We start from the raw sequence: 27,056 nt of genomic DNA, 5'->3' as shown, positions 1-27,056 counted from the left end.
CTTCCCTATTTACAAAGACTTTGTTTTCATTTTTTCCTTTTCTCGTAATTTTTCCTTTCCCTTCTTTCCTTTCTCTTCCCCTCCCACTTCCCCTACCCTTTTGGACCTTTTCTTCCTATTTCAAATTATCAATTATTCATTTTAATCATTTTAATCCTTATTTACACTGTCAGTTTCTCACACTAGAGAAACTAGTTGGTATTTACACGTGTGTCCTATTTATCTCACTTAAGAGTATGGCCTCAATATGCATCCATTTAGCTGTAAATGTCTCTAGTTTCTCATTCTTCATGGCTGAGTAGTACTTCATTTTATAAAAAAAAACCCCACATCTTCTTTATCCAGTCTCCAGTTGATGGGCACTTGGGCTGTTTCCAAGCTTTAGCTATTATAAACTGTGTCGTTTCTTCTATCTTCTTAATCACTTGTTTAAAGTCTGTGCATCCGGATTCCATAGTTAGACTTTAGGTTGTTGAAGAATAGAGACCATATTTTATATTTGCATATACTTCTTAGTAACCAGAAAGCTGCATACCCATAGATTATCAGTCCTAAATAAATAGGCAGTTTAATGCAATCGCTTCTCGGCTTTTTGGCTAAGATGAAGTGCAGTTTAATGCAACAACTTTTCAAAAGTAAAAAATTTGAAAACTAGGGCTGGGGATGTAGCTCAGTGGTAAAGCTCTTGCTTAGCAGGCATGAGGCCCTGGTTCATTCTCTAGTACTGTAAAAATAAATGAAATAAAAACCAAATTATTGCTATTTAAAAAAAAATCATTGATCACATTGATGAAATTATAATGCAGTTCAGTGAGGAACCAATCCCAATGCCAAAGAACCATCCTCAAGAGAGTACTACTGTGAAAAGAAAGGCACTTCTGTGCATATTTTAGTGGCAAGTTAAGCTGTAACACAAGCAGATCGACTATCTCCAGTTGCAGAAGGGTTAGACTTAACTACAGATGAATACCACCGTAACACTCCCTTACCAGCTTGGGGAAGAGATCAGCCTACTCTCTAAGTAGAATGGACAGGTTCATTGTTAGTACTTGAGAAGGAGGATAAACTCTGAGGGGTCCTGCATTCACAGTGCTCAGCCATTCCTTCAGGCACACCTCGCTGAATTTAATTCCTTGGAATAGGAAAAATTCATCCTGCTCAGCTACAACTGACATCCTACTCAGTATCACATATAACAGAATATGATCTCCATCCTGATGTTTTGTTACAGAGTACATAGAGGTAGTGGCCCTGGAAAAATGATGAGCACTTGTGTGCCTCTTAAAGAAAACAGGATGAGCAAAAATGCAAGCATGGTATGAAACAGAGCATGAGATTATTTGATGTCCTTATGAGATTGTTGGTGTTCTGATGCACATATATGATAATCCTGGTAGCATCCATAAGAGAGAATCCATTATCATGGCGCTCTGAACTTTCAAGAGTTGGTTAATTATCAATTCCATTCACATCTTTTTTTGACCCTTAACTGAGCTCCAAGGAGGAAAATTTACAGTGGAGTCTGAAAATGAGCAGGAAAGTTTTGTCTCTATTTTTAAAGCATTGGATAAAGAGGAGAGAAAATGCAAAGTATGCTACCAAGTGACAACTGGCCCCTGCTGGATGTCAGTGGTGTCATTCGGGGATGAGATCCACGCCTCAGCATCATAGCCAGTCTCCTTGTCACTCCTTCTTCCCCTTGGTCTACTGGGCAGTTCAACCCAGATGGTGTTCCTAGGAAGAAGAGTTCCTTTCTGGCTTCTCCCAAACTGGTGGCCAGGCTGCCTGGCTCCTCAGTTAGTCTTCCATACATCTTTGCAGCTCATCTGCTGGCCACTGCCCAGCTGCTTACAATTCACTGAGTGTATTACTGGGCATATTGTTTCAAGCAATGAGAAGTACATTTCATCCATTAAATGGCAATATGTTCACTTATTTCCTGATGAATACACAATATCAGACATTAGCAAGTGCATGGTAGGTTTCAATTACCTTACTCCTGGGGCTGGAGACCTAGCTCAGTGGTTCTGCCACCTACCTGGCAAGCGCAAGGTCCTGAGTTCGATGCCTGGTACAAAAAAAAAAAAAAAAATCTCTTTGTCAATTACCTTACTCCTAAAACTGTCCAAGAGCAAGAACATGAAGTTTGTGGTTGATTTAAATGAAAGATAGGACTCAACTCTGCCATCAGAGGGCCTCAGCTTGACTTGAGTGTGGTGCAAAGCTCCCATCCAAAGGGTCTCCTAACTGACGAATGTGTCTGTTCTCCTGCTGGTCCTAGTTTTGTGTTTTGGTGACAGTCACTGACTCCCCTGTCCTCCCATAGTGCCTTGTTTGTACTTTTCCTGTGTCATACCTTTGGGTTAATTTAGATTGTTCACATGTAGGCCTCAACAGCTACTAAGATTAAGCTTCTTGACAGTGGAGAATTTGTTACTCATATTTAAACCTCTTTCAGGACATATCAAAGATCTGTGCACATAGCAGATTTGATGAGTATTTTTTGAGGGAATAATGGCAACTGAATTAATTGCTAACTTTCAGATTCCGATAGAACCAGTTCCTTATTAGATCTTCTCTTTTTAAAAATTTCATCCTTTAAAGTTTTATTATAGAATTACTGCAAGGTCATTTTAAAACCTAGGAAGTATACTTAATAAAAATAAAGAGGAACACTATAATCTCTCAATAATGTATAGCACTCATATATCTTGTGATGGCTATTTATGTAGGCTGTTTCCTATGCATATATAAACATACAGAAATGGAATCTTACTATGTATAGTGCTTTGTAATCTGATTTATATTAACTAAAATATGCAATTAACTATAATCAACATAGCCATATATTTTAGTATATGTGCTGCATTTCATTGTACGGATATGGCCTATGGTCTACTTTTACATTACTTCTCAATTTTTGACTTTACAAAGCCAGTTCAGATCACATTCCTTGGGCTCTACTTTCTTGTTAGCTTGAGTGCCACTCATCAAAGGGACCACAATGTCTTGTGTGGTTACACCAACCCCTAGCTCCATTGTGTCTTGGAAGAATTACCTGGTGGCCAATTACCTAGGATCTTTCCTCATTCATCAAATATTCCTCATTCTTCTTCTTTTTTTCTTTTTTGCATGCTGAGGATCAAACTCAGGGGCTTGCACATGCTAGGCAAGCACTCTATCGCTGAGCTACATCCCTAGCCCCACCTCATTCTTTTGAAAAGGAATATATAACTAAAAATATAATAGAAATTTTTAAATGACCAAGCACATCTCAAGACACTGAGTATTTGAGTAGAATTCATTGGCTATGGAAGTCACTTGATAGCTTCAAACTCCAGCTTCACTGAAAAGAAATGATGAAATCTGAATTCATCACAATAAGAAAAATGAAGGTAAATTTCTTCTATAAATTTCATTAGGATGCTCAAAAATAGTAATGTACTCACACTGGCCCTTATTTGTTTCTTTTTCCTCCTTGAAAATAATATTCAGTTAATCTGTATAGCATTTTATATAGATAAACTAAAAAGATCCATTCTAAAAGCTATTCTTTTTAGTCATTGGCTGATGAAATCAAACTCTGCTGGTTTGGCTGGTTGCCATCCACAGCTCCTTGGCCGTGTGAAGTCACTTTCTCCTGCTCATTAGAGGAAAGCCTACTCTGTGGAGAAGTGGAAATGAAAAATGTGGTGACCACATGTTGAGGAGGTCACTTCAAGGTCCCTTCTTGTCTAATCTTTTTGTCCCATCATCCAAGCAGAGCCCAAGTCATAGCAAATGTATCCCAGGGTTGCTGGATTCTTTGTACCTATGATACTCAATTATCAAGCCAGGGATTTAGCTCAGTGGTTCTGCCGCCTGCCTGGCAAGCGCAAGAACCCGAGTTCGATCCCTGGTACCAAAAAAAACAAAAACAAAAATATATTAATACTCAATTATTGACTTTTTTTTTTTTTTTTGGTACCGGGGATCGAACTCGGGACCTTGTGCTTGCTAGGCAGGCGGCAGAACCACTGAGATAAATACCTGGCCCTTGATATTCAATTATTAAGAGTCCTATAAAAGTGTGCCACACTACCCCAAATAAAAAATAATAATGAAGGGTGGAAGAAATTGAGAACATTTGGGAAACGACACAAAGCAGTTAAAAAACAGTAGAGATCACTGGCTCATATTTTATTAATTAAATTCTATGGGCATATAGCATATCAAATTAAAAGTACTGGCTCCCTGATTACTATGAGTTTCTGACATTTTATGGACCTTGAGATCAGATATGAGTGTTCAGTCAACCCAGAACTGTGCACTGTGCACTGCCACTGTAATTAAGCCTAAATAAAGTGAAAGGCTTCTAAAAAATGTCATGGAAAATTCTATGATTCATCTACTTGCAATGGAATTAAAACTCTGGAAATACGCTGCCAATTTCCTTGCTATTAAAGAGGATTGAATTGTACAAAATAAATGCATTGTCTGTTATTTATGACTCAGGCTTAAGATTTTTCTTAGTAAATGAATAAAATCTTTATGTAACTATTAATCTGACACCTGGTGCTTTACAATAATAAAAAAGTGTTGATGTTTTATAATTTGTTGTTGAAAGAGGTCCATAAAATAGAAAGTTATCATCTCATTGTTTCTTGACACAGACCTATGGCAGCTTCCATACTAATTTATGTGGGGTTTTTTTGGGGGGAGGGGGGTTGGTACCAGGGATGGAAGTCGGGACTTTGTGCTTGCGAGGCAGGCGGGAGGACCACTTAATTTAAACATGCTGCAGTTTCACTTTCAAACAATATCAACATCCCTTCAACATAGCTTGTGATACCTGAAATACTCCAGATAAAATAGAGACTCCTATTACTCAAGGAATATTCTAGGTTCTAATATAGTCTGAAAAATGTGCAAATAAATCCAATTACAATCCCTAAGGCAGCCTATGATTAAAGTCTGAGTAACAACACCCTTTGAAATGAGCAGCATTTATTCAATAGATTCATGACTGAGATAGCCATTTTGGCAAGAAAAGTCACTTTTCATTAAAGTTGGCATATGAGAAATTGCTCTTACACTCACTTCATTAACTTGCTCACTCATTTATTCTTTCAACAAATATCAATATCCTACTATGTGCCATATGATAGGTCTCTCACTACCTTAGCAGCTATCATGTATAGTACCTGCCCTCTTCCTATCGTGCCTTGCCCCCTCCCCTGTGTGACGTCATGCCAAGATGGTTGCTCCCACCAAAGAATAAACCCTCCTTCCCAGCATGCCCCTGTTCCCGTCTAGAAAGCAACCTAATACTCGCTCACTTCCTACCACCTAGTGACATCACTGGCTCCTCCATTCCCTAGTCACTACCTCACTCAACCCCACCTCAGCCCCTACAAACCCCACCCTAGCCTCTATAAAAGACTCTCCCTGGCCCAACCATATCACTTTTGTCTCTCCTTTGTTCAGAGACAGCCTGGCAGATCTATTCCCCTAATAAGGTCTTTTGTGGCCTGGTCTTGGTCTTTGGCCTTTTACCTTACACCATACACTTGACATGTCCTGAAGACACAAAAATGACCAAAGTAGATGTAGCCCCTGGCTCAAGGGAATCACATTCCAGTTGAGTCAGTTGTGTACTGCCACACATGTGCTTTGAAGGAATGGCACCAACATGTTCTCCCCACATCCAACCACTCCTTGTTCAAAGCATGCTCTCCACAGAGGATATTCATAGTGTGTGTCAGTCAGCTTTTCATCATTGTGACAAAATACCTGAGGGAACAACTTAAAGAAAGGATATATATTTTCTTTTTCTATTAAGTTTATTGGTACATTTTAGGTATACAATACAGTTACATTCATCATTGGGATCTTGTACCTTTACATGATGTATTTTGGTTCTTATTTTTCCCCCATTCCCCTGCTCACCTTAGGGCAGCCAGGAAGCAGAAAGAGAAGGAAAGCTCAGGAGAGAAAAGGGCCAAGGACAAGATATACCCTTCAAGGTAAATCCCCAGTGACTTACTTCCTCCAACCTGGCTCCACCTCCTAACAGCCCATTCAGCTATGAATTCATCAATGGATGAATTCATCCACAAGGTTAGCATCCCATGATCCTATCTTCTCCGTGAGCCCCTCCTCCAACATATGAGTCTCCTAGGAGGTCTTACAGATTTAAACCACCATATGTCTTAAGAGAACTTGCTCATAGTATGAAAAGTTCAAGAAATTATCGGGTGGAAGCAAATAAAGCAAATGGGAACATCATCTACAGTACTTTGAAAGTTTGCCAGAGTATTAATCAGTCTCAAAAGACTTTATTATTCTATTGTCAAAATGCTCAAGAATAAAAGAAATTTTTTGTTCAGACTTCTTAGTATTTCTCAATTCCTTGCATCTGTGAAATTCTTTGGAACATTTAAAATTAATTCTTTTGCTGGGTGCAGTGGTGGGTAGCATGACTATAGCTCCAGCTATAGGCACTTTAGAGGCTGTGGCAAGTGGTCACTTGAGCCCAGAAATTTAGGGCCAACCTGGACAACATAGCAAGACTTCCCAAAGGAATAACTTCTAGTGTTCTGTAGCCCATTGTGTTATACGGTTGACAATAATTAACTGTATATTTCAAAATAGCTGATAGAGAAGATTTTAAATATCCTCAACACAAAGAAATGATAAACGTGTGAAGTAATGGATATGCCAACTTCTATGATCTGATAATTACATATGGTGTGTGTAGATTGAAATGTCACATCGTAATCCATAAATCTGTACAATTATTATCAATTAAAAATTTTAAAGAGAAATTTTAAAAGGGATGTTAAAGGGGGAATGATCCTCAAAAGTTAAGACCTACTCGAGATCCAACAATATATTTATTACACGAGAGCTTCTCTTGGATGATATCAACCCTTCACTGGAGACTTCCCTACAGTAATGGGATTTCTCTTAGTTGCTTCTTGGAGCAGCTGTGTTCAATCTTTTTTGTTCTATAACTCACACTTAAATATGCAGCACTCCCACAGGCATGCTCAGACTTTAATGAATCAAAAACAATTTCTGTGTGTGCAGCTATAAAGCACTACATTCATTTGTTATGGCCAGAGTTATTAAATGTAGATCAGTAACAAGCAACACTATCAGTTGTGCATAATTCTGGATAAATTTGTGATAACTCCACATCTTTTCCTGCTGCTCAACAAAACATTATAGATTTTAGATGACTGAGAGTTATGTTATTTGGGGGAGTAACCTTAGTTCCACTCAAGTATGTCTTTTAAATAAACTATTTACACACTGCAGCTCTCCCACTCCCAGGAGGCACACATTTCCGGGACACATCTCCCAAGTGCTTGAGAGCCATAGCCTCCTTTGGACATAGGTCATCAAATAGCAAAATGGAAGGGGAAAGAGAAAAGGAAGAGAAACAATTTTTATTTGAAATGGAAAGAGGTGGGGAAGAAAATTGTGAATAAAAAGGAAAACGAGATCTGAAAGGAAATGTGGTGCGTTAGAGCACCTTGTCCTTGACTTTCCCCAAGTTAGCCTGAGCTGAGGCTTGGGAACAAGAGCAACAACTTGTGGATCCAGTCAAACAAGTCTCCCTTAGGGTATGTGTGAATGCTAGAAGAAAGTAAGGAAAGTCTCTGGTCCTAAAGGACTAGGGAAGAAAACTCGCCAGGAAGTGCCTATGTGGGTGTCACAGTTGCTCAGGGTGGGAGCTGCGGGGCTTGACGACATGGGGTTTTAGTTTAGTACTCAAGTTTAGTACTCAGGGCAATTTAGTTTGTAACCAGAATGGTGGAAAACATTAAGTTCATGAACCAAGGCACCACTGTAATCATGGATCTATCATGCTGGTTCTAAGAACCCCTAGCTGGGAAGGAAACAGAAGGCAAGGGGGACACAGCACGTCCCTCAGACAGATAACAGAAACAAATGTGAAAGCCTGCTCTTGTCCAAACCACTGGGACTCCTCCAGCTGTTTGTATGCTTGAAGACAACTCTCATGTTCCCTACCCATCTTATACTGCCCAGTTCCAGTGATCCAACTCTTTAAACAAACTTTAATGAGAGTTTCCTGAACCTTCATCATCCTGTCCATTTTGGTCTGTGTTTCCCAGTCAGTTTTCCATTTAAAATGTGCCTGTTAGGTATTTCAGAGCCCCCACAGAACAAGCCCCCTCCTCTCCTTTCCCTTTACCCCACTCCGGCCACAAGGAACAGGGAACTTCCACGTAACTAAGGCATGACCTCCCTTTGTTAGTGACTCTCTGCCTAGTTAAGGTCTTTCTGCCCCACCGGTTTCGTGGTCAGATGTTCCAGTAAGATAGGGGCTTCCTGAAAGCGGTGACTCCATCCCCCCAACCGAACCTGTTGCTACATACCCCAGCCCCAATCCCCCACCCCCACCAATGGCCTAGTGCTCTCCCACCCGCAAGACCCCTATATAAGCTTCCAGCTCAGCCCATACAGTTGCTGGTCTCCATTCTGTGAGTCAGCCTGGCAGGCTGCAGACTGCTGCCCCAATAAAGCTTGCTTGAATGTCCGTGTGTGCACCCCCTTCTTCGGCGACCCTTTCAGTGCCCTCTTCCTCCAGTTCAGACCTGAAGGTAGCACCCTCTAAATTGTCTTGAAGCAAAACTTTAAAAATAAGAAAAAACAAGTCTCCCCAACCTTAAGCAGTTTGCCCTCAGACTTCCCCTCTCCCTTGGCTGTTAATTTTGATCCTGTAAGATTTTATGATCCTTCACTTCTATAAAATCTTGTTTTTTCCACCAAACTATTCTAAGTTGCAAAACTGTCACTACTTGATTGACTGCCTTTGTTCTGCTTCTGGAAACCCTCTTGCCCACCTGCCAGTGTGCGCCAGTAGGAAGCCCTACCCCTTCAGCCATATTTATAAAACTAGAACCTCTTCTTTGTTCCAGCCTCAGTCTTCAGGTATGAATCCGGTGGGCTGGTGCACACCTAAATAAATTCTCCTGTTTCACCGGTTAGTCTCTCTGAGCTCTTGAATTCTGCAACAGTCTAACACACAGGATAAAATGGGATTGCAGTAGAAATACAAGAAAGAGTTGAAGAGAGGAAGGGGATGGGGAAAAAAAGAAGAATCAAGATACATTATTTACAGGTACAAATTCCCTATGATGTGACCTTTATGTATATCAAGTGTACCAATAACATTAATTTTAAAAATTAAATAAATAAAATGCACTTTTAAAGAGAAATACAATCATCACTAATAATCTGTTAATGTAATAAAGTAATAATAACACTTTTATTTTAATAACAACTGTGCTTTCTGTGCCAAAACTAGTCACTATACATGAATTGTCCCTGAAACCCCAAGACAGATTCTGTTATTACTCCTGTTTTACAGAGGAGAGGATGGAGGCTTAGCATCTTACTCAATGTTACAGCACTAGGACCTGGTCTCAGAGCTACTGATGCATGTATATCCTCCAACAGGATTTGACCCCTTTGAGGTTCTTGCTTGAAAGCACTACTGCTACTATTGCAGATAGGTAAGCTAATTAGATATCTAGTAGGCAGTTAGACAGGGCCTCACTTAAGGCACCAGCCCTCCAGGAGCTAACACAGCAAGGAGCCAACTTGGAGAACAATTGAGGCTCGTTCACTGAGGGTCAGCATTGTAAAAGGAGAGAAACTACCGCACCTATGTAGGATGAATAGCAGTGATTGATATTCTAAACAGTTATCAATCCCCTGGGCGGGGGGCCAAGGTCTTAACCCAGCCTTTCAGGGAAATATCCCTGACCCACTCTTACTGAAAATCCTTGTACATTTGCTATGTGACTTGCTCCCCCATTTGATCCTTGTTTAATCAATATTACCTGGGTGGCTGTACTTGTATTCTCATTGGTTGGTCATGGTCTTGTCCCACCTCATGCCCACCTTGTAAATTTCCATTGGGTCTTATAGTTTTGCCCCACTTTGTACCCGCCTTACCACATGGCTTTGAAACATCCTTGAAAAGTAGGGTGGGCGGGCAACCCACTTTCTGGTCCCCCTTCTGTCTGTATTAGACAGAAGCTTTCTTTCTCGCAATAAATTTTTCCTACTCTTAACCTCCGTTGTTCCTAGAATTCATTCTTCGATTTTAGAGAATATGAATTCGTGTTTCGGATATCTAAAAGGTTTGGGAGTTACACCTCTTCCCCCTATATCACTACTACACCTCTTCTAATACTAATGTAGGTAGTGCACCTGAAAATCCAAGTTGTTTTTAGTTATGGTCACACTCTTAATTATGTATGGAGTGAACTAGAATCCTAAGGTGTAGGGAACAGGGGAAGGGGACCTTACTAGAACCTCTGCATCAGGTCCTAGTCTCCTGAGAGCTCTGACAGCACAAGGAAAATTAATTAATATATAGACAGAAATGAGACTTTGAGAAGAAGCTGAGCTTTGGCCTGATCCATGGTGCTCTGGGCAGCAAAGACCCCAGACCCACACTTGCCACACCTTTATTCAGAACATCAGCAGAAACAAAAGTAGCAAAAGACTCAGAGGGCGGTGACAATAATAGTAGAACAAAGGGGAACTATGCAGATGAAGGTTTGGTTCCTCCCAGGATGTCTCCAGCTGGTGTAATCCTGCTCTGGAGCATCACAGCATCACTCGACCATTGAGGTCTAGCTGTGACTGGAGCCAAAAATGGAGTTGCAGCTTGATATGCTGTAGCTAGCCTGTAGGCAAGGAAAACTAGGCCCTAATTATGATTTAATTATGAAATGATTTTTTCCCAAATTCATGTAGAATTGCTCCTGACACTAAGGAACTTCTATTTTTATTTTCTAAATTGCAGTTATTCTTCCTGAAGATGGGTTACCATAGGAGAAGGGAACGAAGGGGAAATAGGAAGACACAGGGAGAAAGGGGACAAGGGCCTGGAAGCAAAGGCAGGGAAAAGTATGGCTACAGACTCTGGGCATTTCCTTTGCGTGTTTCACAAGTATGAGGCAGACCAGGTCTAGCAGATGACAAAGAGCCATTGTGGTCAAACAGGAATATTTTTACACCTCAGAAACATTTTGTTGCTTTTTATTTCTTAGGTTTCTTAATGGTTGCACTGGATTTGGGAAAGTCAGCAGATTCTACACCCCAGAGAGCACTCCCTGGCTTCACTTGCTTCTCCATAGAGCAGAGCATTTACGTTTGGGAAGCCTGCCCCCTGTTGGAGTAATGGAATATGACATGCTCTGTGGCCATGCTAACTAGCTAACTATAGCTAAAATTAGGTCTGTGGCTAACTGGACAACCAACCAGGAGGAATGTGTGTGTCAAAGTTCATAAAAATCCATTGCTAACAGGTTGAGCGAGATGTTTCCTAAAAACAGAAGCCAGGCAGAACCCTGAACCCAGAATGACTCCGGGCTTAGAGCACTGTACATCAGTAAAGTGCCATCAATAGATGCATTCTCAATCTGTCATCTCAATCCAGAGCTGCTCACAGGACCAATCAGAAAATGCTGTTCCCAGTCCCTCTAGCACTGAGTTATGTCTTCAGCTCCTATTATATTGTCACCCCATTTACAACCTAGATATTCTACTAACCCCTGGGAAATATATCCAGAATTCATATTCCCAAGCCAGGGGTGGGGGTGCACTTCTGTATTCCCAGGTACTAGGGAGGTTGAGGCAGGAGGATCTGATGTTTGAGGCCAGCCTGGGCAACTTAAAGAGTTCTTGTCTCAAAAAACACTGGAAAGAGGTGATGTTGGGGATGAAGCCCAGAGGTACAGTGCTTGCCTTGCATGTGTATGGCCTGGGTTTAAACCCTAGGACCAGAAAAAAAAAACAAACCTCCAGGACCTCCATGTTTCCAGAGACTCGGATTTGATGAGAATGCAATAGAATCTGGAGGTCTGCATTGTAACCAACACTGTTTTAGGAACCTCATCCTTCTTGTTAGTTCCTCCCATTTCCTAAATCCCAGAAGCTCCTAGAGAATGGAGGTCAAATTCTGGTAAACCTAACAGGTCCAAGTCAGAAGCCACCCATATCCTTCTCTAGATGACATTCTCTAGATGCAGCCCCAGGAACCACTGGATTCTCCTCCAGGCTGGGTGCGCACCACTGTTCCAATGCTCTGAGCTCGGTCTTCAGTCCACATCACCACTGTCAACAGAATGCTCAGGTGCTCATTTGGCATTCGGTTCACAAGCATCCTGAGCATCGCCTCAGACATTCTGCCTTCTGACCAGGGAACAGCTTGTCTCACTGACTTCCTGCCTACAATGATGACCTGGGTTTCAGATCTGCTGGGCAGAAAGCTGCTGACTCCAAGAAAGTGTTTTAAGTCCTCAGCCTCAAAAGATCATGGAAAGAATAACCTCCTAGCATTTATATATCGGTATCACAATGGCCAACAACACTCAGAGCCTTCTAAGAAACCACTCTTTTTACCACCATGTCCAGGCCCTCTGCAGGGGGCATCTTGCATAGCATTCAGTGGCCCATAAGGGGATAATTGTCTCTTTGTCTTGGCTTCTCTCCACTCTGGTGCTTGTACATGGGGACAGACTGGCCCATGGGCAATGAAGGACCCTGCCCTGGCCACTTCCCCTCCATATCCATCCTAGCAGGGCAGGGAGCATTCTGCTTGGGAAGCCATCTCACTCAGCGGTGGGTTTGGAGGTTTACAAAGAAGTGTTCACGGGTTTTCACTGTACGTGATGACAGAGGAGTGTTAGCAGTGTCAAATAAAAATCACAGGAGGCCCTCATTTGTCAGACTAAGTCCCTTAACAGAACTGGCTAAAAATGAAAATAGAGTGACACATGCTACAGTTCCATATCACCAAGCTGAACCTGAGTTGTTTCTGGCTTTCCAAAGCACGAGGAGCAATGAGAGGTCACAACCAAATTTCCCAAACAAGCCAGTTTTAATTGGCATGATAATTAAATTTCCTCTGCGTTTTTTTTTATATACTCTAATGTTTATAAAATTTTTCCACATTACTCATAGACATAAGCTTCACAATGTTTACATATTAAATACAATAAATATCATTTCTAATGAAGATTTGGCTGTTTTGAGGTATCTCTGTAAGATATGCCAATATGGCACATTTGTAAAACCCAGGAGTCTACCCTAAACACTCTGACCAACATAGCATCATCTCTGCCAGACTTTCTCACAGGTTGAACTAGTTTCTAACCAAGGAATAAATGTTTTAATTATTACTAAACAAAAGGGAGGCAGGTACTAGAAACTCTTCATTTTATAAAGCAATGAAATTTTGTGATAAATATTCTCGTTATCATCTTCCTGCACACACCATTCATTTAAAAAGAACTACTCAAGATCAGTAAAGCAGTTTCATCTCCTATGCTATTTTAAAAAGCCTAGAGATTTAAAAACCAGAGTAATGAATTTCACTATCTTTACATATTATGTCATAATATATAAAGCTATTCTATTTTTTAGCATTAACAACAAATCATTACTCTTTACCTAGCTTCTTTGCTGAAAGGTGGACACTTGATTCAGGAATATTCATTAACTGTTAGGTAGATTGCTCATGTTGACTGTAAAAAAGTCATTTACAATCAACTTATGAAGTAATAACACTAGCCAAACAGAGATACAAATACCAAAAATCATGTGCTCTGTATGCCCAAATATCTATACCTGGGGCATGGCTATCAGGTAATAAGACTTATCTGAATACATAAGGCCAGAGGGATAATGGTCCCACTGATGAAAAATGTCTATATGGAAAAGAATGGGGTTTATCACAAAGCATAATTATATAGCAAAATCCAAGAAAGGGCCATTTTTAAAGATGGTATTTTAAATTTAATGACTTAGGCCAAGGTCTCAGTTACTTTTTTGTGAACTCAGAACGATTAGGAATAGAAAAATGCTTTTCCTTTTTTCTCTTCTTTTTTTTTTTTTGTGATGTTTTCCTTTTTTTGATTTGTTCTTTTTTTCTTTTTTCTTTTCTTTCTTCTGAAATTTTTGTTTCTTTTGTTTAGAAGAGTCTTCTTCAGTGGAACTGGAATAAGACCCTTTCCTTTTCTTTTTCAACTTGATTTTCCCTTTACTTTTTTCTTTTTTCTTCTCCTCTTCTTCATTTATTCTTTTCTCCTGTAATGCCTGCAATATATATAGTTCCTCATTCTCTTCATCACTGTCTTCACTGCTTGTACTGCTGACATCCAAAACTATGTCCCTTTTGGGGTCTACTCGGAGAAAATTGCAGCATTCAAAAGTCAGATGACCAGGATAGCCACGTTTTTTACAGCCTGCTCTGACATTGTCCTTGTTGCAACCTGGGACTGCCATTATGCTGGTAAAAGGGATCGTTGGAGCCTGTAGCTTTCGATACGTTTGCTTCCCGCCGACTTTGAACACAATGCTCAGAGAAGCCTCTGCCACCCGCCTCAGGAGCTTTCGCTCTTTCCTCTGTGTTTAATCCTGCCATAATTTAATATTTAAAAAGAATTCAGATCAAAGTGCAGGGGTGTGTGCTTGTATTCCCACCTACTTGGAAAGCTGAGGTAGAAGAAAATGCAGAGGGCACATGGGGGCCTTTGGTGTCTAGCTCTGAACACTGAGGAGGGCCCTGGTCCAGGTCCATCATGCAGGATCAGCAATGGCACAGGGGCACAGGGCCTTGACTCCCCAGGAGCCTGCAATGCAACTTCAAGGACAGCTAGAGAACTAGAGTAAGGAGTGACTCTGGAGGGGCCCTTAGTGCCACTGTATCTGCTATGGTACTATGCAGAAAAAGTAGGTGAAAGTGTGCTTTGGTACAAAGAAAACTGTAGTGGGGACCTATGTGCCTAGATACCAACACCAGAGGTTGGAAAGACCAAGATCCAGACTCTGTCCTGGACCTGTCATTGTGGTCAAACAGGGGACCATGCAGGATCCAAGCCAAGCTCTTTGTCCAGGGCATTGAGACCAGCTGAATGAAGCTAGCTGATGAATACCAATAGGTGAGGCCACATGCTTGTCACTAGGAGGCAAAAGCCAATTCTTTAAGGCCAGGCAGGGAGGCTCAAGAAGGGAGGCCCAGTGGCAGAACTGATGGGCAGTGTGCCAGTGCTTACCACTAGGTGTATAAGTAAAACAGGTTTAGGCCAAGAGGGGAGGACCAGCCAAATAAAATGGGTGGTAAACAAGAAAGAAACAATGCAAAAATGTTCAGGCAGCCTGCCTCACGAGCAAGGACGTGTGCACAAGGCCAGCGGTTGGGGCCAGGAGCTTAATGAATCTGTGCTGGTAAAGCAAAACAGGTAAGCAATGTGGGTAAGCCCAAAAGGGTGCAGGAGGGGGTGCTGACAGAGAGACAGGGTAGTCATGGAGGTCTGGCTAGGGCTAGTATGTCCAGGCAGGTCAGCCAGGTACATAAGAATGAGAGGGTAGGGCCAAGAGGTGAAGCCCAATGGAATTCATCTCTGTGGGTAACACGAGGTGGGTCAGGGCAAGTAGAGAAGGCCAGGAGATTAAGGCCAGGAGTTTAATGACAAGTGGGGTGTGGTCAAGAGGTTAAGATCAGCAGGCTAAGTCTGTGGATGTCCAAAGTAGTGCCAGAGGGCTAGAGGCAGAGTCTGTGGACAAAGGGCTATGGGCAGAGAGAGCAGGTCCAGCAGGATAAAGTCAGGGAAGGTGGGAGGTTAATAAGATCTGGTGCTTAAGGCCAGATGAACAAGGCCTAATGGGCAATGCTGTTGGATAAGTCCAGTAGATTAAGGGCCAGCTGTATAAAGCTAAGTGGCTACTTCAAGTCGGTAGGTAGGGCAGGGAGGTCTGAACTATGTGGGTGAAGGCAAGTGGGTAATGCCACAATGTTACTTGTGCAAGTATGGCCAGGAGATGAACAAAGCCCGGGGATAAAGGAAAATGGGCAAGGCCGGGGGACAAGGCCAGAAGGGCAAGGACAGGGACATTCCGGACTGGTGGGCAAAGACAGTGCCCAAGGGCAAGTTGTTCAGGCCAGATTAAGGCTAGGGATTAGAGATGGGGCAAGGGGCTGGAGCACAGGGCCAGGGCAGGGGGCTGGGAGAGGGGAGCAGAAGGGCAAATACAGGAAGGATGGACATGGAGTGCAAGACAGGAGGGCAAATAGAGCCAGGTGGCTGTATAGAGCCAGGAAGTTAAGGCCAGGGCCCAGGACAAGCACAGGGAACTGGGCTGAGGGAAGAAACAAAGGACCTGGACAAAGGGTCAAGGCACAGGATGGAAGCCCAGGCAAGGAGCCTGCAGAGCTAGGGAAGAAGGGTGAGGACAGACAATGGCCTCATGGGCAAGGCCATTGTGAAAGGACCCATTGTTAAAGACCCAGACGACATGCTGGCTAGGAGCCAGGGCAAGGGTGGGAGCATCACCATGGAGTTCTAGAACAGTGGGCAAGACTGTGTGTGAGGCCATCGGGTGAAGGCCAGGGTCCAGGATGGGAGTCTGTGCTGGGGAATAAGCCTGGACAAGGTGCTCAGGTAGGGGGTGAGCGCAGAAGAGCAAGACCAGGGAGGACGGCCATGATTCTGGATAAGTAAGCAGGGCCACTGTGTAAGGCCAAGTTGTTATGGACAGGTGGCTTAGCCAAGAGAACAGGGTACAGAGTCAGGCCTGGGGCCCTGGGGAGGTGCTGGGCCAGGGGCAAAGGAAAGGATGGGTAGAACAGCAAGAGCAAGGCAAAGTGGTCCCTTGCATGGAATTACGGCTAAGCAGGCAAGGCCACTATTATGGCAGTGTCTTGGATAAGACCGAGACACAGGCTGGTGGCAGGCAAGGGACCCTAGCGGGGCCCATGTGAGAAGCTGGGACAGGAGGCCTGGGAAGCTTGGCCAGAAGGGCAGTGACAGGCCAGAATGTTAGGAACTGAGGAGGGTACCAGGGCATGAAGCCGAAAACCAGGAGAGAGGGAAAAAGAATGGAGCAAGGGTCCAGGTTAAGGGACCACTGGGGGATAGGGCAGGAAGGACAGGCATGGAGTTCTGGGAAAGATCAACACATAGGCCTTGCAGTTAAGGACAGGATGGTAAGGCCAAGTGCCAGGGAGTAAGACGAGAGTAAGGGGCTAAGGGAAGAGGATGAGATGAGGGTCTAGGGCAAGGGGCATGCAAAGGGCCATGGCAAGGGGCCATGCACTGGAAAGGGCAAGGATAAGGTCAAGGAATCAGGACAAGTGATGGACAAGGCTTCTAGGCAAGGGACCCAAGCAATGGGCAGGGGATGGAACAGGGGAATGTAAACAGCTAGTTAAGGGGCCAGGCAGAGGCCTAGGGAAAGAGCTCTGCAAGGGCCCTCACGACAAGCAGGAGAAGGGGTCAGGATAAGGGTGAAGGCAAGGAGTCATGTCAGGTGTCCCATGCAAGGGCCCAGCTTATAGAGATAAGCAAGGGGTGGAATCAAGGGGTTTGTGCAAGGGATCATGTTAAGGATCCCCACAAGGGGTCATTAAAGGCTTTGAGCAAATGGACCAGGCAAGGGGTTTTCTTAAGGGAGCATGTGAGGAGCTAGAAAAAGGGAATCCTCTAAGTCCTCAAGGTGATGGTCTTACAAGGGACCAAGAGAGGGGTCAGAAAAAGGGGGCCATGCGTGACCAGATTCATGTGACTGACTGGGGCAATAACCAAGACAAGGACCAGGTCAGGGGAAAGGTCCAAGAAAGGAGCCAGGGCAGGGGACCAGGTGAGTAGCCAGAACAAAGGCCAAGACATGTGGCCAACACAGGGGTCAGAGGTAGGGGTGCCAGCTGGTGGTCTACAGGAGGGGCTGGCTTAAGGGACATCACAGGAGATGGTGCAAGGGGCCATACAAGGGCCAGAGCAAGGAGCTCAAGGTTAGGGGCTGAAGCACAAGGCTAAGCAAAGGGAGAGCACAGTGGAGCATGTGGTTGGAACAGGGGACTGGAGAAGGGCCAAGCCACAGCAGATTGTGGAACCAGAACAAAGGTCAGGGAAGGGGTCCAAGTCAGCACAGGAGATTAGGTCATATTGCCCCAGAGAGAGCCCAAGCCAGGGGCTGGAGCTAGGGGCTCAGGGAGGTAGGTGTTCAGGGCCGGGTCGAGGGTAGTTCCTGCCACTTTCTGAAGGAGTTCTGGAAGTCTTCTTTCACATCTTTAGTTGTGCTGTTCTGGCTGCCTCGGCATCCTGAATTCATTCAAAACATTTACCTTTCATAGTCATTTTGGCTTTGAAGATGAGCCAGAGTCACATGGTGATTAGGTGGATGAGGACACAATAGAGCTACATGAGGGCTAAAGAAAAAAGACAATAGAGACTTGCGTAATTTCAAAGTATGGGGTGGGGGAGGTCAGTGCCTCAGAGTGGACAAAGACAAAGACTCTCCAAGTTAGTCATTATTTATTGGGTACACACAATTCTTGGAGGGAGTACCCAGTGACTTGGAAGGTGGAGGTGATCTTATGTTTGATCTGGTGCCGATGCAAATCTCATGCTGGTGAGAGGAGTAAGGAGTCTTCCCAGTTCAGTAGGTGGGATGAGCTGAGATGATAAGGCACTCCTCCCTCCCCAGGTGAAATCCTTCTCTTGAATATTACTTGGTTCTCAAGGAACCAAGATGTCTCCAGCTAGTGTCTTCTTGCCATTGAGAGCCACAGCTTCACAGACCATTGAGGCCACAGCTGTGACCAGAGGCAAAACAGAGTTATGTTTCCACATGCCATATCTGGCTCTCGGGCAAGGCAACATTGGGCCTTAGACAGTTATAGTTGTACTTTAATCATGAAATGATTTTTTCCCCTAAATGTCTGTAGAAATACTCCCAACAACACACTGTAATGTTTTACGAGTCTGCCTTTCTGTTGGATGGCACTGGGAAGGAGCATTCAATGTTGTTTTTTTTTTAATCACACCATGTAAGACACTTAAGAAAGAGGACTTCTAGAACTGCTTCAGAAAATGGCAAAAATAACGGATAGATACAAAGCAAGGGGAGTACTTTGAGAGGGACTAATGACAATGTGTCTTACTGTAATAAATTTTTTAAATTTAAACATGCACTATAGTTTTTGATCAGCCTGGTACATCTCAACTCCATAACCAGTACCATGATCACTCTCTAAAGGTCAGAAATATTCAAGGATCAAGCCAGCATGCTGAAGGATATTACTGCTACAATCCCAGCACCCAGTAGACAAGATAGTAAAAAGAAAGATAAAAATTAATCATTATTTGTCTTCATGTCACTAAAAATACTATTATATCAATAGATTCTCTATCACCAATAACCTGATTAAAACAAAGATTAAGTCTATTTCAGAGTAGATATAAAAATGCGAACATCCCAGGTACAATCTTTTTTTTTCAATATTTTTTTGTTAGTACATGTTTGTAGTACATAATGATCACATTCTTTATGGGAAGTTGGTACATGTACATAACACACCTTAATTCTTTTTATTTCCCCTTGCCCTTCCCTCCATTATATCTAGCTCCATGTATTGATCACTTTCCCATTTGCAAAAGATCTATTTTCCTATTTCCTATAACCTATCTTTTATTTTGCTCTTTACTTATACTTTAGGTTTCTGATATAAGAGAAACTACGCAATATTTAAGCTTGTATATCTGATTTATTTCACCTAATATTATGGTCTCTAGGTACATTCATTTTCCTACAAATGATTCATGCTTCTTTATGGCAGAGTAGTACTTCATTGTGTAAAAATACCACATTTTCTTCATTCATTTGTTGATGGACATTGTCTTAGTTACTTTCTCATTGCTAGGACAAAGTACTCAGCACCCAAAGTTAAAGGAGAAAAGGCTTATGGCTCACAACTTGTGGAAGTTTCTGTCCATAGTCAGCTGGTTCCAAGGCAGGGCAGCATGGGAGAGGTGCGTGGCAGAGGAGAAATAGTTCAGTGTGGTAGGCAGGAGGCAGCAGGCAGCAGTAGCTAGCCTCTTTTCCCCTTTATTCTATTCAGGTTATAAGCCTATTGGTTGTTGTCATCCATACCCACAGTGGGTCTTCCCATTATCCACACCCAGAACTATGTTAAACCAATCAATGGACTAATTTAGTTATCACACACCCTTAATCCACATTTATACACCCATGATTCACCCACCTCTGAAAAGCCCCATCTATGAGTGCATGAAATGTTGGAGGGACATATAGATACAAGTTATAACAGACATATAGGCCACTTCCAAGATTTAGCTATTGTGAAATATGCTGCTATAAACATAGGTATAAATGTTTCACTGTAATATGATGTCTTTAACTCTTGGGAAGATACCTAGAAGGAGAATATTTGGGAAAATTGAACTTGAAGTTTTAGTTTTTTGAGGTTCCCCATTCTGATTTTCATAGTGGTTGAACCAGTTTACATTCCCACCAACAATGTAGAAGGATTCTGCTTTTCCCCCCGTGGCCTCAGTAACATTTAATATTATTTGATATTGTGATGGCAGCAATCCTTTCTGGAGTAAGATGAAATCTCAGTGTTGTTTTAATTTGCATTTCTCTAATGGCCAAGATGTTGAATTTTTTTATTATTATTATTGGCTATTCGTAGCTTTTCTGTTCATTTTAGTTGCCCATTTTTGACTGGGTCTTTTCTTTAGGGGAGTCTAATTTTTTTTGAGTCTTTCATATATACTAGATATTAGTTCTCTGTCTGGAAAATAGCTCGCAATTTTTTTTTCAATTCTGTAGGTTGTCTCTTCACTGTTGATTTTCTTTCTTGATCTATTTGTGACAGTGAGGCATTAAGGTCTCTCATTATCATTGTGTTGGTATTTATCTGATTTTTTAATGTCTAGCAATATTTGTTTTATGAAGTGGAGTGTGCTTGGTGCATTTATGTTTATAATTATCTCTTCCTGTTGAATTGTTTCTGTTAACCAATGTGTAGTGACCTTGTTCGCCTCTTCTGATCAGTTTTCACTTGAAATCCACCTTGTCTGAAATTATGATAACTACTCTTGCTTTTTTTACATGTTCCCATTGCACGGAATTTTGATTTCCATCCTTTGATTTTTAATCTGTGAATTTCTTCTTAAATTAAATGTATTTCTTATATACAACAACTGCTTGGGCTTTGTTTTTCTTTTTTCATACCAGGGATCAAACTTGGGACCTTGCACTTTCGAGGCAGGCGCCGGGACCACTGAGCTAAATCCCTGGCCCTGGGCTTTGTTTCTTGATCCATTCTGCTAAGCAGTGTCTTGACTGGAGAATTGAGAACACTCACATGGAAAGTTATTGCAGAAAGATATTGACCTATTCCTGCCATTGTATTAGTTTCCTGTTGCTCATCTCCTTCACCCCTTCTGCTTAACTGCTCACCTGCCTGGTATATTCATTCTATTTGACTTTTTTATATTCATGGCTTCATTATCTCTTTCTAGGATATCTTTGAGAATTTTTTTATAGTGCTGGTTTGGTGGTCATGAATTTCTTGAGGTGTTCTTTGTCATGGAAATGCTTTATTTATTTCCTCATCAATTTTGAAAGATGGTTTTTCAGGATGTTTAAGTATAGGCTGGAAGTTATTTTAGGGCTTGAAACACCTCACTCCAACCTCTCTTGGCCTTTAAGGTTTGTGTAGAGAAGATGGCTGTAATTCTAATGGATTTATCTTTATAAGTGATTCATTGCTTTTCTCTAACAGCTTCTATGATTCTGTCCAACCCAGGGACAATCTTAACATAAAAATTACACAGAGCTAAGAAAAAAGCTACCCAATCTCACTGCAGGATACATGTGGCGTCTGAGTGAGCACATAGTATGTTATGAGGCAGAAAACAGTAATATTGCAAAGTAAGAAGCATAGAAAATGTGATTTCATCAGTATGGCAAGGTTTAGGGGTGATGGTAATATTTTGAGAGGGATTTCTGAAGAGCCCGGGGGGAGGAGGCCAGCCCTCCAAAGAGCAGTCACAATCAATGGAAACTTGGAGTGCACAGCTGAGCTATTCCTGCCATGTAGAACCCATGGCCCTGCTGGTAAGAGCACCCAGATCTTTCTTCTGAGAATTCATTCTGTCTACTCATTTTGTTCCTGTGGCTCTTGAGTGACCATCCCTCAGACTCCTAAATGGACAAGGACCTCAGCCAATGGGCACCTGTGTGGGATGGGCATCTGGCCATGGGATGAGCCTGGACCCAGGTTGAAGGGCAGTATGGTTGGGTGCTGGGCCATATGTTATATAACTTTGGAAAGATTCTAGTTACTTACATAGTTTGATGTTTTGGGATGTGTTCCTGCCTCCCTTAGGGTGAGATATCTTATCAAACCCCGTATCTGAGAACTTGGGGTGAGTTCACCCTACCCTCATGAATGTCACATTACATGTGAGTTACTGACCTCAACAACTGCACTTCCCAAGACACATCAAGAGTTTGATAGACTCTTTGGAAGCTGAGGCTGAGGCAGGGCCATACCTGTTAGCCACTTGTCTGAAGGCCCAGAGCTCGGGGTGTGAAAGAGCAATAGCCTGGTAGCCTCAGAACTGTTCTCAGAAGCCTCACCACCAACCCCACCAATCCCACCCATTCCAGCACTGAGGGACCTGACACGCTCTCATGGATCTCTGCTGTGGTGGCCAAGCCAGCTTCTCCAGAGAGGCGCTCCCATAAAGGAAAATCTCAGCTTCAATTACACATTATTTTCCACAGAGGTCTGCTTCCATCCAAATTAAGCAAGGGCATTTTAATGATTTTGGAATCAACTCACGATGTGGTAAATATCACCTATAATGTATCTTCCACAAGGTTCATTCACAATAGTCTCTCCCTTTTAAGCACTGTGAACCTAAGTAAAAAGTTCTCTTTTGGGGGCCGGGGATTTAGCTCAGTGGTTTCACCGCTTGCTGCGCAAGCGTAAGAACCCGAGTTCGATTCCCGGTACCAAAAGAACCACCACAAAACAAGTTCTCTTTCTATGGCAATAAACACTGCAATTCATGAAATCACACTGTGATCATCTCCTCATTTCCACTATCAACAACTGGTAGAGTCAGTGAGATTTCACACAGTGCATAGAGGTGAATAGTTGAACAAAGTTCAAATTTAAAATTTAATGAATCTAATTTGAGTGAAATTATAGCAAAGAAAGGAAATTGCAAAATAATCCTCTGTACTTTTTTACTTTTTTTTTAACCGAGGATTGAACTCCGGATCTTGTGCTTGCGAGACAGGCAGCGGAACCACTGAGCTAAATCCCCGGCCCCTCCTCTGCACTCTTAATATGCCACTGCATTATCAACTCCAATTATGGGGAAGAATTTCTAGGAGTTTAACAAAGTGCAGAAATTCTAGGTCATGCTCACAAACACTTCTGCAAAGTTAATTGGATAGTGCAAAACTTTTCTAACATAAATAATAATGTACTTAGTACTTTCAGAAACTTTAACTGGATAGCAGAATTCTGCTTGCACGGACAATAAGTATGTAAGAGTAGAGGAATACATACCACTTTTATTCTTTATTGTTTTTCTGGATTTGGATACTATTCTTTATAAGAATAACAAATTAACAAGTTTTATATATTTGGTATACATAAAAGTAAAGGACTGAACATTGTCTCTAAATATGGCTAGTTTGTTTGCACTTCTTAAACTAATTTAAGGTACTAAAGACCATGTTTTAATCCGCTGTGGAGACCTATTGAGGATCTAGTAACACTGATATTAAAAATACGGGACACTCCAGATGTTGTCCAGATCACCAATCCATTGAGTTGCACACAACTGTGAAAGGAGTTGCTCAGAGCCAGGTGTAGTGGTGCACACCTATAATCCCAGAAATCCAGAAGGCTGAGGCAGGAAGATTGTAAATTCAAACCTGGCCTGGGCAATTTAGTGAGTCACTGTCTCAAAATAAAAAATAAAAAGCGCGAGGGATGTTACTCAGTATGAAGACCCTGAGTTCAACTCTCAGCACCGCAAAAAAAAAAAAGAGCTGCTCAAGATGAAATTCTATCATTTGTATTTAAAGTTGCTGAAAACATAAAGGTAAATAACAAGGAAAAATCCCTGACCAAGAACCTAGTCTCCAAAAGGAGAGGAAAAGCTATCACCAGCTGAGATCTACTAGTCGCTATGGAAAATGATACACCACTATGTGACAATGACTATTTGTATGATTTTTAGGACTGGGACAATGGCCACAGTGGCCATTATCATCCCTCTAGTAACAGACCTAGTACTATCTATAAAATCACAGAAAATGAACACATGGATCCCATAAGAATTATAAAATAATTCTTGTCAGCTTCCTATAGAAGACAGGAAATGACTAAATTGACATCAGATGTTTAATTGTCAGATACTGACATAGAAACTTAGACTTATGGTCCAAAGGAGGATGGAACATGATAATTATTATGAGGAAGGAAACATGGCAGACAGCCAAATAAACATCAACACTCAAAACATTTCTAAAGAAACCACTATGCCTTCATTATTAATGTGGTTTTATAATGGAACACTCATTAATCTACCAAAAATAAATCATCTATTAATGCCAACATTTCAGCTGTGCCATAACCTTTATTTAGGGTTATGTCACAAATGGTATAATGAGACTATAATGCCATAGTGTGACTAGGTGAAGCCATGTGCAGTTTGTTTGTTTATGGTAATAGGGCTGGAACCAGGTAAGAGCTCTAGCTCAATATCTCTAGCTCCACACATAAGCAATTTTTAAAGCCTCTCAGGTGTAAGCATCCAAGGTGAAGCCTTGTTTTCTTGGCTTAGAGATGGGAGGATGGGTAACCTCTCGGTTGCTTCAGGAACCTCAGAGAGATCAAACTGGAAGAATGAACATTCAAATTTGTATAGTCCAACCTAAGATACAGCCATTCAAGTGAAAACAATTCGACTTTCCATAAGTTGGTAGAGACTTAAGCAGATTCAGTTTGGAATTTGGGGTAAGATAAATTTACAGACATTGTTAGGAGCATCTATTAAGAGCCATGCAATGTCTGGTTGTTTCTCTTGATGTTTTCAGACGTGAATGATCAAAATTTTGGTCTATTAATTTATTAGAGGTTCAAAGTCCCGAGTTTGATCCCTGGTACCAAAACAAAAAACAAAAAACAAAAAGAAAAGAAAAAAGAAAGAAAGAAAGAAAAAGAAAACAAATTTATTAGAGTTTGTGAAATGTTGATGTTCTAATTTTGTCATTTTTTTATTACCTGAAATATTTCTATACATGGAAAGTTCTCTTTATCTAGTGTCAGTTTAGCCAATGGCGTGGTTTATGCAAGAGTTGCAGGACAAATTGTGCCACTTACTCATATGCAAAACAATGAGCTGGTTCAGTAGTATCATTCATTTTTGGTCTATTGTTTTGTTATCCCTGCCTATGCTATAACGCTGTAACTAACACCATCCAATTTGTCAGGAGAGCACAAGCTGACCAAGCTGCAGGCCACTTTTCTTTGCATCAATCTACACTCACTCCTGGACCATCCAATATTGCACACACATCAGGCTAAGTCAAAAATAATATCTACAAATTAATGACATAGAAAGATATTCTATGAAATAAACACGTGCCAATTTGAACACAAAATACATAAGAATTCTAAGATACTCAGCATATCTTTGTTAGTGTTTTAAAAATAAGAGTCTCTAGGAGGCTCTAGATTACTATATTCAGCAGCACCTCAGTTCATGAACACTTTTGTTTGCAATTTAGTTCGCAAACAGAAATGTTTGGCAAAATTTTGTTTTTGTTTGCAAACTTTCCCACACAAATACAAACGTGGCATCTTTTCCAGAATGGTAGAACAAATTAAGTTCATGACCCAAGGTACCTTTGATATTTTAATCCTCCACCCACTGCTTCATTCTGGTAAGAGCTATCATCCTGGTAAGAGCTAAGGCTTAAGGGATTGTCTGAAAGAATATAAACCTATCTTTCACTGCTCTGTTATATACATACTGTGTTCTTCAAGTGCCCAGCAAAAGCAACATGACCACAATGCAAGTGAAGTATGTTGGTATATAAAGATTGGAGAATGTAGCACAGGGGCACAACACTTGCCTAGCAAGGTGTGAGGCCCTGAGTTCCAGCCCTAGCACCACAACAATTAAAAAGAAAACCAGTGTATAAAGATTAATTGATGTAAGTTTGTGCCATTGGTCTGAGGATGTAGCTCCACGGTAAAGGCTTGCCTAGGATGAGTGAGACCCTAGTTTCAATCACCAAAACTGCAAAAAAAAAAAAAAAAAGTGCTGTTAAAAGAGAAGTACCTGATTACATGCTCGTACACCATGATAAAGATAAATTGACTAACAAGTTTATATTAGAAAATATAGCAAACATTTTCATTCCCATTGAATCTTTATGGCTGTCCACTCACTTGGCAAAAGGTCAAAAAACTCTGCCAGCTTAGGGGCCAAATTCTGCTTTAACTGGTATTGCTGCTATCTTTACACTGAACTCAACAAAGACGCTTCTGCTGGACTTGCGTCAGGCTCCTCTGAGACCTCTTCTCAAGTAACCTTCATTTTGCACAGCCCAGTTTTGGCAAGAACCTTGCTAAGCCAGTTTAGAGAGAATCTTTTCACCCTTGGTATCTGATCGCTGTCAATATTGAGGCAAATTCCTCACCCCCATCCTTGACAATCATCACCCCAGCCTGCCCTCAGCAGGCATCCTGTTTGCTTGCTAATTTTAGGAAGGATCCCCTCTGGCCTTGCTGTTTTTACTGAGTAACTACCCAGCCACCAATGCCCACAACCTGCTCCTTGGCTATAGATCCCTTGCATTTGGTGATTAACCTGATCTCTCTCCCCTAGTGCAACAGTCATGGCACTATCACCTGCTGCAGTAGTCCTGAATGAACTCTTCCCTATTGTGTGAACACAGGTCAGAATAATTTTTCATTAAAATAAATTTTAAAACCCAGGCTCATCCTAGTCTGGACAGAACAATGTAGACCTTCCAGAATCAAGGGAATACTGGCAGGATCTTATTCCTTGGATACCTGGGGTGGGGGTGGGAGTGTCTTGGACCAAATCCAAGGACACGCTACTTTCTTCCAGTATTTCTTTCCCATTCCTTAGACACTGAACAAAGAGAAGAAATCACAG

At 41.8% G+C, this 27,056-nt stretch overlaps 1 pseudogene across 1 annotated transcript in view; it reads right to left on the bottom strand.

Moving 5' to 3' along the window:
- Positions 1 to 5,431: 5,431 nt before the first annotated feature.
- LOC110346798 (protein SREK1IP1 pseudogene) overlaps positions 5,432 to 27,056 on the bottom strand; it is a 37,589-nt pseudogene continuing 15,964 nt past the window's right edge. The window contains exon 3 of the transcript XR_015447383.1: positions 5,432 to 26,171. The product of XR_015447383.1 is annotated as a protein SREK1IP1 pseudogene (transcript). The remainder of the gene's footprint in view (positions 26,172 to 27,056) is intronic.

The sequence above is a fragment of the Heterocephalus glaber genome, unplaced genomic scaffold (genome assembly GCF_053883595.1).
Source record: "Heterocephalus glaber isolate CG9 unplaced genomic scaffold, H.glaber_assembly_v1.0 deba00001757, whole genome shotgun sequence".
Lineage (NCBI taxonomy): Eukaryota > Metazoa > Chordata > Mammalia > Rodentia > Bathyergidae > Heterocephalus > Heterocephalus glaber.
Note: the sequence above shows the minus strand (reverse complement) of the source record. Positions and strands in the feature narration are given on the sequence as shown.